At 42.7% G+C, this 12835-nt stretch overlaps 2 long non-coding RNA genes across 5 annotated transcripts in view; one reads left to right on the plus strand and one right to left on the minus strand.

Moving 5' to 3' along the window:
• The window catches only part of LOC118081872 (uncharacterized), a 44146-nt gene extending 34260 nt beyond the window's left edge, over window positions 1-9886 (plus strand). Inside the window, exons 2-3 of the long non-coding RNA XR_004692138.3 lie at window positions 2561-2589; window positions 3920-9886. This is a non-coding gene — a long non-coding RNA (uncharacterized LOC118081872). The remainder of the gene's footprint in view (window positions 1-2560; window positions 2590-3919) is intronic.
• Window positions 9887-11415: 1529 nt separating this feature from the next.
• LOC148686306 (uncharacterized) overlaps window positions 11416-12835 on the minus strand; it is a 59829-nt gene continuing 58409 nt past the window's right edge. For all 4 annotated transcript variants that reach the window (XR_015949077.1, XR_015949078.1, XR_015949075.1 and 1 more), the window contains exon 2: window positions 11416-12339. This is a non-coding gene — a long non-coding RNA (uncharacterized LOC148686306). The remainder of the gene's footprint in view (window positions 12340-12835) is intronic.

The following is a 12835-nucleotide window of genomic DNA, read 5'->3' on the forward strand; positions in this document are numbered from 1 at the left end:
ATTTATTTAATGCCAATAATGACATGGGTAGTATCACATGACTTTTATACACATGGACATCTGCTGAGGGGTTTTCAGAGCCTAGATAGAACCAGTGTGACTGCAAATTGTAGCACTCCCGTTTAACCCTAAAAAACATTTTATTTATGATAAATGTACTCCTTTCTTTGCGGGTGGCGCTGTGGGTTAAACCACTGAGCCTAGGGCTTGCCAATCAGAGGGGCGGCGGTTCGAATCCCCAGGACGGGGTGAGCTCCCGTTGCTCGGTCCCAGCTCCTGCCTACCTAGCAGTTCGAAAGCACGTCAAGTTCAAGTACCGGTAAATAAATAGGTACCACTCCAGCAGGAAGGTAAACAGTGTTTCCGTGCGCTGCTCTGGTTTTGCCAGAAGCGGATTAGTCATGCTGGCCACATGACCCGGGAAAACTGTCTGTGGACAAATGTCGGTTCCCTCGGTCAGTAAAGTGAGATGAGCGTCGCAACTCCGGAGTCGTCTGCGACTGGATTTAACTGTCAGGAGTCATTTACCTTTTTTAAAAAAATAAGACCAATAACCACACCACATCTGTGGGTAAAGAAACCCACATTTAGTATATTGACATATACTAGGTGTTTGAATTGAAGGAGACCATTCCTACTTCAGATGAACACACCATGGACTTCTGCAAATTCTTTTTGGGTGGAAAATTATTAGCTGAGATTATTTATTTAAAACTTCCAAATATTGGGAGCAAACTAGAAACAAACTATTGGGTAGGATTCAGTTGTTGAGCCCCCCTGCACTCCCCAAATTTATTTGGGGGGTTGTGGGAACTTCCAGAACAGATTTAGGGGACACAGGGAGCAAGGAGGAGCCCCATTGTGCAAGCACACCTTGTTCCATTCATGTACTTTACTACATTGAGTTCCACCCCATTAATTGTTCTAGTCAGACAAGACAGACAGACAGACAGACAGACAGACAGACAGATATAGATAGAGTAGATATAAAATGAAATGGGTTGGTGGTGTTAATCAGATCTGCAAATAATTTTCAGACAAGCATATAATCCTCCTTTACACCAAACTGGCATGCTACTTATGAGTAACAATGTATTTTAAGCTTTATTTTTTAACATATATGATCATGATCAGAGTCTTGCTTACATTGGTCTAGTTCACTGTCAGCAGGAAAACAATGGTGACTATTTTTCTTGGATTTCACACTCAATCCTATCCCACATTGCACTTCCTCCATAATTATTGTTATTTTACAGGATACTTTTGATTATCTTGGAGAGAAGTCCCCCCCCCCTTTCATTTTTAACGAGAATTATATCAAAGCTGATTATGTTGGCTGCTTTCGCTTATTTTTACTGGATATCTTTTTGTATGTGTATCAGACTCAGAGCTAAGCAGCCTCTGAAGACAGACACAGAGCTATTGTTGCATGCAGCGTGCACTACCACTATCCATGCAAACACAGGCTGCAAGGTGGGATCAATTCTCAAAAAGGGCTGATTAGCTTGAAATGATTTTCTACATCCCTTACTTCAGGATCCACTCACACAGATTTAAAAGTCCATTATAAATTTCCAGTGATCCTAGGTGCTCTAAAATGCAGTGCATGCCCCAGTGCTGATCAGTTGGCAACTCTATTTTGTGGGATTTTTTCTTGAAATTTCCACTAGACAATTCAGCCGAAGGACAACTCAGCCTAATGAAGCACTTTTCTATCATACCGATTTCACTGTATGGGTTTTAAGCATGTGCTTTAATGCTTCCACTAAAAGTAATGATTGCCATACAAAATTTGAAAATGCTACAACCCCTACAGCTGTTGCTTTGCTGTGGCTAAGCTGTGGTTCTACAGGTATTGCCATAGTACAACCCCCATCCCTAGCTATTGGCCAGGCTCACTGGGGCAGGTGGAAATTTTATTCCAACACTAGGAATGCAACAGGTTTCCCATCCTTGTTCTACAGCAAAGTTTGCTAACGTTGCACCCACGAGTGCAACGGCACCTTTGAGGTCTTCCTGCAGCACTCATGTAGCCTCTGAACATGTCTACCCACTGTCCTCTTGGTCATGAGATGGTGAACATGGTTACCTTTTTCCTCCTGACACTCCTTCCTACTTCCTCTTTGAGTTCTCTGTGCTTTTCAAGGCACCAATTAATTCTACTGAATTCAACTCTTACCCTGATCCCTTGGGAAAGCAAAGTGTGCTTGTGTACACAATCTCTCTTTCCATCTCTGAGGTGTGGGCTCTTTCATGGCGGGCAGCTTTGAAGGAGGAGATTGGTGCTGCTCCAAAGGATTGTGGGGGAAAGTCTGGTGCAGAATGTCCAGAGGGTGTGGTGCCCTTGACACTCACTCAAAAATCCAAACATATCCACAGGCTTTAAAAGGTTGGTGGCCTCTGTGGAGTCTGCTGGTTCCTGTTGTACCACTGAAACAACAAACATCATGTATGTAACACCTTAGAGAAAGGGAAGTCCTTTGGCAAGCTCCCTTACTTATCTCTGCATCATATTTGGTTTTACTCAAGCTGTTAAAACTATTCTCTGTTACTTTTGCAGAATATGAAAGGAGACAACGAATAAGCAAGGTAAGTCATAGCATTGCCTCTCTAGCTATTGCATGACTCCATTATTTTTGGAGCCATCTAGGGATTTCTCCTTTTCCTCTGTCTTTTCCTTAGGAAAATCCACCTCAAGAGCTTCCCATCAACCTAAAATAATGCCTACAATAATTCATTCTAAGGGTCATTGTTGTTTTGTTTTGCAGAAATAAAACAAATGGTTCCTTTTGCTTTTCCTTAAGCACTTCCCCCAGCTTAAGACATTAACGTGATGTAAATGTTCAAGGTCTTCCACCTACCTGGGTCTCTAGACACTGTTAAATTAGACACAACTTCCTTGTTTTCGAAGGGGCAAAGGGGTTATATGCAAATGTGTATAACAAAGCCGTGACTTTAAAAATAAAATAACTTGTTCAGACTCATACCCAGGAAATTTGGCAGCCAGGATCAAACTACATCTGATGCTAGTCACATGGCTCTGCCTTCAAGTGCAGGGTTGGGGTGTGTGTTCAAACAGATAATGTTGCAGAGAAGGTGGAGTGGGAGAAAATCCAAATCAGCACCCTGGTGGGGAAGCTAAGAAGCCTGAAATTTGCATTACACCCCCCCCCCAAAAAAAACCCTAACAAATGGGTCCTTGTTTGGGGAATCACAGTTGATGGTGTAGACCTCCAATATGAATCTTGATCACATCTCAGGAGGGCAAAGGGTTAAAGTTCCCCTATCCCCCACACTAGGGTCTTAATTTGGATTGGAACCCCCACACTAGCTGCAAAAGAAAATTACAGCAGGACAGCATACAGGTGGAGAAAATGCCTGGCCTGAACTTGTTCCCACAATTCTCCTTCCCTAAAAATGGCAAGAAGGGAAATGGAAGCCCACCAGCTCAGGTGGAATCAGGAGACTTGAGGAACCAATTGGCGCCATGCTGGCCTTATTTAAGAACTCTCCAAGGTTTATGCTCTCCTCAGTATGAGTCTATAAGGATGGTGCCGATTGGCCTGGCTGCTAGAACCTGGTCACCAGGCTGTTGGGACCACACTGTTAGACTCTGACCCCTGTCATTTTAAGCAGAGGAGGCGGGAGAGGTACATAACCCCTATGTCATTTCCTCCAAAACTACTTTCCCTCTCTTGTGGCTTCACATTTCACAAGAAAGAAGGTAGGTAGGGATGATGTGTTGCACTATATCGCTGACAGTGAAATCTCACATTTCCACTTACTGTATACTTCTTTGCTCAAAATCATAGCCTAGTGAGGCTGCTTTCCATAAAAAAAAACCCTGTCAGAGCTTCATTGCACACATTTATGCATAATATGCCCACATGTGCCTCATCCTTTCTTCTATTTTCTATAGGGCTCCTGGCAGTCTGGACCTTGTTGCACCACTGCATACATAGACAGAACAAAAAAAGGTAGGGGGCAAAGTGATGTCAAAGAGGGACAAATCAACACACTCCAGATAAACACACCCCCTGGTATGGGTGGCAAGTGGTGGAATAGCAATAGCAATGGTTGAAGAAAGCAATGTGTGGAAGCTAATTAGTGCGAATTATACATGTAGTGGCCACTCCTAGTCACTAGTCTAGCAACCACATGCTGGATTAGTTGCAGTGTCCAAGCTACCTTCAAAGGTAGCCCTATTTGGGGCATATTGCAGTAGTCAAAGCGGGAGATAACCAGAGCATGTACCACTCTGGCGAGACAGTACGTAGGCAGGTAGGATCTCATTCTGTGATTACCGCTGTTCCCTTCCTTTTACAGTGATTGGAATTCAGATCCTTTAATGATTTTAGATGTGCAAGAACATGCATACAAAACTCTCTTTTTCTCTTTCTTACACACACATGCATGTGCACATGCACAAACCTCCCACAGAAGCATCAATGAAATATGCTCGGAGTCGCGTAGTGATTCCATGCTCTTTATAGCAGCTCATAAAACAGTGAGTGAATTTCCCCCCAAACCTCAGGCTTTATATACATTATTTACACAATGAGTCCTGTCTGATTGGTTGATTCTGCTTCCCCCTGGAGCCTGATTGGGCTGCTCCTGCCGGCCAGTCAGGTTGTTGCATTCTAGGAACCTACCTGCCTATTTTTCTAGGATCCAAGCTTAGACATAGCTGTCAAGTTTTCCCTTTTCTCGCGAGGAAGCCTATTCAGCATAAGGGAATTTCCCTTAAAAAAAGGGGAGAACTTGACAGCTATGAGCTTAGTACATAACAGTCAAAGTAGCTGTACATACTAAAGAAAAAGTTTTCTTCCCATGGAAGATTTGTGATATTTTAACATATGGCCCTGATAATGCCTTTAAGCCTCTTTAGCTACTTGGGCTAAACATGTGAATGTTGTTAAGGCGGAAAAGAAAGCACAGGCTGAAAAGCAATTTCTACACCAAGCGTGCACATGTAGCAAAAAGAGGTAGGACCAGTGTAGGTTTTATATCCACACAACAATATTTAAGCTTCATGTATGAAAGAAATGCCCTTACTGCTTGACATGTCCATAAATAACACAGAGCTGAAGTTGATAGCATACACTTCTGTTTTGTCTGGGATGGTTTTCCTCTGCCTGTCAGCTATCCAAACAGATGGGCTTGGCCACTGTCTCTGCAGCGTCTGCCACATTCAAATGCACACACATTGTTTTTGTTTGTTACTATGGTGTGCATTTTTGAGTTTTTATATTCTAAATTACCCTGTGAACCTCAGATGAAGGGTGGTGTAGAAATTCATATGAGAGAAGCACTGAGGTAACCAATTGAACTTGAGATTTACTACACGGTGAGTCAGTTCGATGGAAAACTATGGAAAAATAGAAAGGAAAGTGCCCTGCTTGCTTCAGGAAAAAGGAAAACAGATTTGTCAGGCAACTTGCTGTTTTATTAATAACATAACAAAAGCATTGTGAAATTTGAGAAAGATCTGGCATTCTCTCTCCAACAGGAGGTAGCCAGGAGTCTCATTAAGTTCACCAACAGGTGAGGGCATCTTCTGTTACTTCTCTCCAGCTCTTGTAACCAGGGATATACTGCGTCTCAGTGATGGACCTACATTTTGGGGTCCCTGTACCTTGAAATGTTAGGAGGGCCCCTTCACAACCAGCAATGAGGTATGAGTAACCAGTGTTCTCTCCTTCAGTGGCATTAAATAGATATCACCACAAATTTTCCGCAAGTTTGCATTTTTCAGTATCCACTTAAGTACTTTCATGAACTCGCTGTAATTCCTCTAGGGTCTTGACCTTTGTTATAAGGGGGGGGGGATAACACTAGCCACAGCAAAGCAGCCAGCTTACTGCAACACTCCACTTTACAACATCTGTGCTATTGACTCTCAAACGTTGAGATTGTTGAAATATACACAAAAATAATAATAATCATCAATTTGAGTCATACTAGAACCTAATTCATAATAGGTATTAACAGGCCTGTCTTGCATACATTTGTCTAATCCTTTTTAAGGCCACCTATGCTGAAGGCCATCACCACTTATGTGTTGTGTGAAAGGAAGTACTTCTTCGAAATCTCTCCTGGATGTTTTGCGTCATGAGGAATGTTTCTGTCAAGGGTAATTAAAAGATAAAGGACTGTCTGTTAGTCCTGGACTGCTTCAATAATTTGCATGGATGTTGTCGTGAAGCTGTTCTGTACCCTGAAAAGCAGAGTGAAGAGAGTAAGTTGACCGACAAAGAGGAATATCCAACTTGTCACGGCATTGTTTGTTCATAGCAACAGTGTGTGCTTCGAGCTGCCATCCATGCCTTACAGAAGATGTTGGCCAAGTAGCTTTCACAGGAACTTGTCAGTACACCAGATACTCAAATAACTTGGCACGCACTGAGATACCCAGCAGTAGCATTTAGATTACTCTAGTACAGTGACATTAACCATGTACTCCAGAGCATGAGGCTTATTCGTGCATCTCAGTTACAGCCCGGTCAGGCTGACGCTCCTTCCCGTAAGACATGAAAGGGCAGAGAGCTGTTTTCATACTTAGCCCTTGGCCCTGAACGTATTTGTTGCATGGACTCCAAGGGACTCGTCTGACTCAGGCCTACTTTCTGTTGGCAAGAATGCAACAACACAGAGACCACCGTCCCCTCTCATCTGCCCAGAACAGCCCTGGAAAAACTTCACAGTTGCCAGAGTGCAATTCAGGAGATTCACTCCATCTTTTTAGACTTTCCTTTTAAGCAGGAGACATAGTAGCTGGGATTTCTCCTACCCATTTCTCTGCACACATCCCCTTGTCCACACTATTAGTACATTTGTTGTTGTGAACAGGACTCCAGGCATATTGTTTAACAGGTAGTTTTAACAGCAGTGCAGTGGAATGGGGACACAGGAGAGGGAACCTCTAGGGGGATTCTTCCAGAGCAAAATTAATGACATCATTTGCTGGAGTACAAGGGTATTTGAGGCACCCTCCTTGTCCTGACAAGTAAATAAAGTGATAACAGCTTTCAGGTCCCTTTTTCTATGAGGTTCCTGCTTCACACGCAGTTTTAATGATAGCACTTCTTTGCAAGATGGTTGCATTTCTAATTAAAAGCTCAAGCTGTCTGAAAAGCTTTTCTTACAGCCTAGTTTAGATGTCATGATAAACCATAGTTTAACTATGGTTTCACTACTGATAACTAAGTTGTTTTAACAGGGTTGTTTTATTGCATGTTCTAAGGGTGTTTATATTTTAAAGTTTGTATCATGGGATGTGGCTACAGATTTTTAATCGCTTTACTAAAAATATATTAATAGGAAATCACAGGCTTGTGGTAAAAAATCAGTCTATGCAGCAATAACGCTAGACTGTTTGTGCAATGTGCAAATGTGCTAGTTTTTTTAAATACAGAGCAAACATGCTTAAATTCAAGATAAGATGTATGGTCTGGTTCAGCCGAGATGTAGTGTTTGTTTTATGCATACCAATTAATGGGTGTTCTATTCTACACACATGTCTCTCCATGTCTGCAATGTCGATAGTAAGAACAATCCAAAGCATTAAATGTAGTCAAAGCCACACTTCCTCCCTTGAGTGCTAAACTGCAGCAAGCAGAAATCATTAAAGTGGGATGAGGGGGAGAAATGACTCTTGGCTTTGTCTGAGCCCTCCTGTCAAAGTTAAGTCTACAATCTCTGTGTCGGATGGAAACTATTTCCTTTCCACAAGCTCTAAACTTGCAGACAAGGTTTCCTGCTTTCCTGTTAGTGCCTCCACCTACCCAGACAGCTTTGACACTTTTGACTTACTGATCAGTTATTTTCTACCACAACTCTACTGAAAAAAAGGTTTGTATGCCTCCCTAACAGCTGACTAAGCAGTAAAACATGCCCTGTAAGTGAAGGAAGCAAATGCAGGCTGCCCTCTTCGACAACTGACAAATGTTCTTGGTCTCAAATGTTTCAGGGCTTACTGTTACATGTGTAATTTCTGCCAGATGGGCGAGCCAGCGTTTCACTGAGCTAGCAACAGATATATCCTATTCTCTGCCCCGCAATTCGGGAGGGGAAATGCGTGTGGGCTGGTGAGAGACCACAAGGCACATCCTCTGCAGTGTTGTTGTACAGTCATACCTCAGGTTACAGATGCTTCAGGTTGCGTGCTTTCGGGTTGCGCACTGCACTGAACCTGGAAGTACCGGAATGGGTTACTTCTGGGTTTTGGTGCTCGCACATATGCAAAGGCACTATATTGCGCTTTGCGCATGCACAGAAGCACCAAATTGCGTCCCGCGCGTGCGCAGATGCGGCACTGTGGGTTGCGAACGTGCCTTCTGCACGGATCATGTTCACAACCTGAGCATCCACTGTACTAATCATTAAGAAGGATAGCTCAGTCGACCAAGCATGAGACATAGGGTCATGGGTTCGAGTCCCACGTTGGGCAAAAAGATCTCTACATTGCCGGGGGTTGGACTAGATGACCCTCATGGTCCTTTCCAAATCTACAATTCCATGATTCTGTGATCACTTGAACTTTGGCAATGTGCATGTTCTGCACCAAAGTATTCCACTTTAATGACATGAACTGCACTGCCTTCTGTGGGAATATCAAGGCGAGGGGAAGCAAAGTTGATCAGGCCAAATCCTCCCCAGGCAATCATAGTCTCCACTCCCTAGTCTCTACGCCCTTTTTTTTCAGTATCTTTCAGTTTTACTCCTTCTTGAAAAGGAACAGGGGGATTGCTTCTTCCATGCCTTTTAGAAGGCATCACAGTGTTGGAGAAAGGGACAAGGCTTCTCTCTCACCTGCACATGGAAAATCTGAATTCCTGGGCCAAGGACAGTTGCACACTGGAAATGTTCTGAAGCCCAGTGGAACTGAGAGGTTCACAGTCATTGGAGTAATCATGGTCCCAGGGACTCAATGTCCTTCAAAGCAATATTGACGTTTGCTCATTCTGAGCCAAACTGCACTTAAAGGGCATTGCTTTCTGCAAGTAGCCAGCTATTGGTTATTGTTTGAAGGAGTGGCACAGTCTGTGTGAGGCCAGATTCAGATCTATGGGAGCCCTGAACAAAATGTCCTCTGATGGGTCTGTTCCTCTGTTGATGGGCCATGGTGGGCTTACCAGCACTCTAAGCAATGCTTAGCAACTGGGCCTGCCCACCCTTTAAATTTTCCACAATTCCCAGAGCAACACTAGGCTAGGGGGATTATGGGAAATTAAAAGTACGGCTAGATCCAGATGACTGACACTTCCTCAGAGTGATGGGTTGAGGGGGGGATTAAAAGAGATGCACAAGGCAGGCATTTGTAGTCTTATTTCTTCTTTGGTGATCACTTATAGCCAAGTAAGATTGCCTTCCATCAACACTGTCTTAACAGTGAGTCTATAAGTGACTGTGGAGGCCAGTTCTGGATCCACATGTCCTTCCACAGTGGGGACACTGGTTTCTGGCTGGGAGTTGATCACGGTGAGGGTTTGCCAAATGTGCCTTCCTCTTAGCTTATTTCTCCTTTTTGCCCTGAGTTTGTGCTTTTTCAAAGTCTTGGTAAAAGCTGGAGCTCTCGCAGGCCAGTATTTCCCAGTTATCAGTGCTTAATATGTTACATTTTTAAAGATTTGCCTTAAAAGCGTCTTTGTCCAACGGTATTTCACTTTCCATTCTTGAGTTGGGAATAAAGTAGTTGCTTTGGAAGACGATAATCAGGCATCGAAACAACATGACCAGTCCAATGAAGTTGATGTTGAAGAATCATTACTTCGACACTGGTGATCTTTGCTTCTTCCAGTACACTGACATTAGTTTGCCTGTCTTTCCAAATAATGTAAAAAAAAAAAAATTGGAAGCACCGTTGATAGAATATTTCAAGGAGCTGGAGATGGCATTTATAAGAGGTCCATGTTTCACAAGCGTACAGTAAAGTTGGTACCATAGTACAATAGGTTTTCAAATGAGCATTTTGGTTTCCTTATGAATGCCCTGGTCCTCAAACACTCTACGCTTCAATCGGGAGAAAGCTGAGCTCACAGAGCTCAGGCGATGCTGGATTTCAGCATCGATATCGGCCCTTGTGGAAAGATAACTGCCCAGGTAGGAAAAGTGATCAACACTTTCCGATGTTACACCATTAAGTTGGATTTGTGGCACTGTAGAGGGGTTGTTCTGTGCTTGTTGGTGCAGCACTTTGGTTTTGGGGATATTGAGTGATAGGCCAAGTTGTCCATAAGCTTCTGCGAAGATATTTAGCATGGTTTGGAGCCCATCCTCTGAGTGTGCACACACTACATTGCCATCAGCATACAGAAGCTCTAGGGCGGAAGTTATGGTTACCTTACTCTTTGCTTTCAGTCTACTCAGATTAAAGAGCTTTCCATCTGTTCAATATATTTCTACCCTGGTGGGGAGATTCCCTTCAACAGATGTAGGATCATGGCAATGAAAATAATAAGCAGAGTTGGGGCGATAACACATCCCTGTTTAATGCCTGATTCAACTGTGAATGGTTCACTTTGAGAGCCATTGGGCTCATAGTTGCCATCATGTTATCATGGAAGAGCTGAAGGATGTTCACAAATTTATTTGGGCAGCCAATTTTGTAGTGGGCGCTGTCTACGGAATCCCATGCTGGGTGCTGATGCTAGTTCCTTGCATGTAAGACATGTTCAGGCCCACACACTGGTGACAGTGTCTCTGGTGCCCTAATTCTTAGATCCTAGTCAGTTCTAGGAAACCAGGGGAAGTAACTCAAAGTAGCTACATCTTTGTGGCTTCTTTGCATAGTTGCAGCTTAAGTTGTAAATAGGGCAGGCTGTACTCTCTATATACACGAGAAACACATTCAAAATCAGCACAGAGACACGGCATTTTGTGCCCAGAAAACGCTTCGTAAATGTGCCTCTAAGTCATGAAAGTGATTCCAAATGCAACGTTTGGTTATCCTAGACATTTTGGCAAGGCCAGAGATAAAGGAGGACAAAGGGTCAGGGTGGGAGGTTGACCAGTGGGAGAAGAATGGAGGAAATAGGAGCAGAGGGTCAGGAAGCCATGGGTGGCGCAGGGAGTTACCCAGAACATAACTTGGGTTATTGGAAACTGTCCATTTGCTTTTGATCCTTAACATGACCCTGGCCATATGTCTTTTTCAATTAGGGCAAGGAACTTTCTCTATTTAAAAAAATGACAATTAGCTGAGATGCTCAGAACACATCTGTGTTCAGAGTCTGAACTTCCTTCACAGAGAATGACACATGCACTTGCTTGCAATAGTTGGAGCTTCCACTCTATGCATTATTCATGCTTCAGGTTGAGCAATATCAGACACACGTCATCACATCTTGTTTTGTGTTTAACAGTATATAGCTCTTGGTTATCTAATCCAGAAAAGTCACCTTCTTACCAAGCCGCTTATGGCAACATAGTAATTGCTTTATTTGTCACATGACACTTAGCAGCGTCTGAATGGATTTGAATTTGCAGTCCCTAAACCAATTTCACCAAGGTTTTGTGTATAAGCAGTCAAGGCATATAAAAAGTGATATAACCTGGGAATGAATCTATGGTATAAAAGGCATATCTAAATTCCATCCCAATTTTCCTCAGTCTTGAGTGAAAAAGCAGCATTACTTCCCATAAGAATAATAATTTCGATTTGAATAAGGTGATTTGATGAATAAACATGAAACATAGCTGGGATAGCTGAGTCAGTAGAGCATGAAACTCTTCATCTCAGGATCATGGGTTCAAATCCCACATTAGGCAAAAGATTCCTGCATTGCAGGGGGTTGGACTAGATGACCCTTGGGATCCCTTCCAATTGTACAATCCAATGATTCTAGCCTCCATCATTTCTGCATGCAGCAGGAATACCCACACCACACTGAGAGCCTGAAAGGAGCTGTAGGGAGATGAGTTAGCTTTCTGGGGAATATTCAAGGTGCTGGCATTAATTAGTCTTAAAAGCTCTTCATTTCCTTTGCCCTGCATATCTACAGGACTGCCTCTTCCCATAAATCTTTTTCAACTAAATTGAGATCTACACTGAGTGCCCTTCTCTGTATTCCATTAATGTGAGAAGTCAAGTTGACCTCAAGAAGTAGCAGGGCTTTTTTGCTAGTGGCCCTGAGTCTGTAGCATGGCCTCCCAGGGGAGATTTTCTGGAACACATCGCTGATGGCCTTTAGAAAGAAGTGGGAAGGAGCTCCATTGAAGAGTTGAGGTCAGGTGATTTGAGGTGCTTTCTTTTTTGTTGTTGAAATGTTCTTTTTACTGCTTTTAGTGATGTTCTTAGCGTTGCTGTGAGCCATCTCAACCACAGGATGATGTTAAACCCTATACAGATAGAGACAAAATAAATTTTGGTAAATAAATATAATTTTCTAATAGGAATCTCTAGAGGCTTGAGTTTGCTAACTTGGTTAAATATCACCAATTGCCCAAACGATTAAAAACTGATGGTGATATAAAAAAGAAACAAGAATGAAAATGAAACAAACCCAAAACCAGTGAGACATTGGTTTTACGCTAGCAACACCATTTGTCACACATAATTTGTGTTTATAATTTTGGCATGCATGCATAGCTTTTGATATTTTTATTTGTGGTTAGTAGTAAGAAGTGGTTTTATAACTGTTTCTTATCAGCTGTGTGTTGGCGATAGTCTTATAGGCTTTCAACCTGTTTGACAGGCTTGTTGGAAAAGAAAACCATAAATGTTAAAACCAATGCTAATGCTGTGAGTTATGGCGTGTGACTGTCAAAAATGTGTTATTTTTGTTAGCTCTTTTAAGCATCACACACACTTCCTTTCCACCTGTGGGTCTTCAGA

Source organism: Zootoca vivipara, chromosome 3 (genome assembly GCF_965207765.1).
Source record: "Zootoca vivipara chromosome 3, rZooViv2.hap1.1, whole genome shotgun sequence".
In the NCBI taxonomy this organism is placed as follows: Eukaryota; Metazoa; Chordata; class Lepidosauria; order Squamata; family Lacertidae; genus Zootoca; species Zootoca vivipara.